The sequence below is a fragment of the Oxyura jamaicensis genome, chromosome 3 (assembly GCF_011077185.1).
Source record: "Oxyura jamaicensis isolate SHBP4307 breed ruddy duck chromosome 3, BPBGC_Ojam_1.0, whole genome shotgun sequence".
Taxonomy (NCBI): domain Eukaryota; kingdom Metazoa; phylum Chordata; class Aves; order Anseriformes; family Anatidae; genus Oxyura; species Oxyura jamaicensis.
The window spans coordinates 44,852,699-44,855,701 of NC_048895.1; positions in this window are offsets into that span (position 1 = coordinate 44,852,699).

The window sequence follows — 3,003 nt, forward strand, 5'->3', positions numbered from 1 at the left end:
GCTGATGCAAGACCCACAGGACCCTAAGGCAGATGTAAGCCACTGAAGGGAAAAGAGAAGTCAAGAGTTTCAGACGTACGATAGCAGATAGCAAAGAATCTCTCAACTCCACCACTTTTCATAAGCAAAGTCAAATGAAATAAGTAATGCTGTTTTTCTTTTTAAACACGGGTCACCAGTAAATGATACAAATGGGGACCGAGAAAGGAAATAGCCCTCCAGCATGCACAAAATACATCAGTTGTTTCCTATTTGCATTGAAAACAAAAATTAATCAGCTGTGACAAAGGAAATGGGAGTTTAGCTATGAATTTTCTAACTTAAAGAACAGCTAGGCAGCAGAAGATGCCAGCTCATTTTGGATCATTCTCATGGGAGCTGGTGAAGCACAGATTAATAACTGTCAGTGACACTGATCCTGCTGTCAGCAAAAGGAAGGACCAAGTGACCTCCTGAGGTTTGTTCTAGTCCTGTAGAACTATGCTGTCAGGAAGGCAGCAGAGAGCAGGAGATGCTGTTACTCAGTGTTTTTTTTTTTTTTTAAACCAGACAAACTTTACAAGTGTGATGTTCTCCCAGATCCACATGCACATCCTTTTAATTTTCTGAGTTTTTCCCTCAAAATGTTAATACCCATAATTCTTAATTATTGTGATGCAAATCAAACTGTCCCAGAAAGCTCTCACTGTCAAATCCCATAAAGAATGATCTAGAATGATCTTGTATAGCCTCCAAATATCACAATTTGTGTTTTGTGGAATTTTCATTCCCAGACCTTGACTAACAGATCTAAAAACTGTGAGAAATCAACAAATCCTCATGAATAAAGTAGTGAAAACTCAAAAGCTACAAAAGGCTGTCTACATGTTCTCTGAAGTCGTACTTCCCTGTTTCATAATTAATCAGTTCTCAGCAAGAATATTCATAGACGAGGAAATAACACGTTCAAAGGTCATCAAAATCCATGGCAAAATTAGATAGCAAGTTCATCTAGTGGGATTGGAAGCACATTAGACCTTAGTTGAAACTTTCCCAACAGGACCTTTAGAAAGTGATACTGGTATGCCTTTCAGTAAAACTCTCCCCTGTATGAATGAATAACTGCTTTCTCTTAGAAGTCACTAATATTCACCTATGACTGCGTGTCTGGCAGGAAACTGGCAACTTGTTTCTGCCAAATTTTTAATGTGATGCATTCAGAAATTGAGAGAATTCCAAGTGTTAACCATTTTAGCCAACCTGTACATCATTCAAACCTCATTCTGAAAGAATCATTAATGACATGCAGTTAAAATTGACATTTTTCTTGTCTCACTGAAGTATGGCTCAAAGTGGCCACTTCCTCACCAATTAGATAATGCTACAGTACAAACAATTCATTGTTAGTAAAAGAATTATAGGCAAACAGAACATACCTTTTTTCAGAGACATAGAGCAAGTGTCATACATCTCTCTCAGATATGTTTTTTTCAATGATATCATGGCCTCCCAAAATCTCATTTTTTAACCTGTACCAGTCATTATTCAGACTTGCTCCTCAATCATTTTTGTACATATCCTTAAATTCTATTAGCTTTGACAAATATACATCAGACCTTAAGTGTTGTTTTGCCTTTTTGGTTACAGCTGAGGAAATTCACCATCCCTAGCTAGCTTCTCCTTAAATATCATACAAAGCTTGCCAAATGTCTGTGGCATGCATCTCTGCTTTGGTTAGTCAGGGCAATCCCATCTATTTTGATTTTCTCCCGTGCATGGTATCTCAATTCTACACAGAAAAACAGCATGAGTGTTAGTTTCATCTATATACTAAATTTAGAGCTGTTTAGAGCTGTCCAAATTCACATGATCTGTCATTGAAAACACCCATCTGCTAACAAGACAACAGTAACAATGCTCAGATCTATCACTATGCCATAGATCTGGGGCTTCTCTTTAATGCTCCATCCATTTCCCTGAGCTTTCAATTCTTCATTCACATAGTTCACTGCAAGGCCTTCCTCTGCCATCAGATCAGAAAAAGAACATGTGGCTCCATCAGACATTTCAGAGTTCACTTGGGATGTCTGGGCAGTATGCCCACCAGTCTAGCTCACGCTTGTGCTGGATTCCAGTTGGATTGCATCCAATGCTAGTTGGATGGTGAAAGCTCAGATAATGACAAGCCCAAGTGCTGTTCTCAGCTTCCCCATTCTCTCCATTTGAAGCCCCCCCTTTTTTTTTTGCACATGTCTGAGTGCCACAGGAGAGAAACAACCAAAAGATCACAGTGAGTCCCTGTATAAAATATTTTGGGATTTAACTCATTTTGGAAGAGTGGTTGAGATCTTCAGATAAAATATGCTTTCATACTTTGAAAGCTACCAAAGCTTTTTGACTTTAATGCCCACCTTAACTGCAGATAGTCTATCCTACAGCACTTGCCTGCTTTATAACTGCCCACTGCAGCACTAGGCAATGGAGAGATCCTGGCTGTAGAAGGAACTGGGGAGATCCAGCATCAGTACAGAACAAATAAAACATTTTCCTACAGTTAAACTCCCCAATTTGTGACTTAAAATTAGCATATATTATTTAGAAATAAGAGCAGCCTTAAAGGCAGACACTATCTGCATCATATTTGAAGTTACTATTTCACATGGCTGATTCTGCCCACTTAAGCATACTCAGTTTAGAAGTGTTCTTACAATTCATGAATTTTTTTCGCATCTAGTACCAAGCAAGATTCACTAAAGCCACCGTCTGGTCACTTAAGTCACATGCTGTCATTATCACTAGAGTGGAATAGTTGCCTCCTTTCTCACCTGACATATTTTAAGTTTCATTTCTGTCCATAAATAGGCAGAGAGAACAATGCATTGGCTAATCTGAGCTAGTTTTTGCTCTGTCCAATGGAAGCAGATTAACTTCCAATAAATAAGGGAAGTCAGAAGAAGTGTTCACTTGAACAAAGCACAGATTTCAGCTGAATGTTAACAAAAGGAAGAAGGAAAACTTGTAACA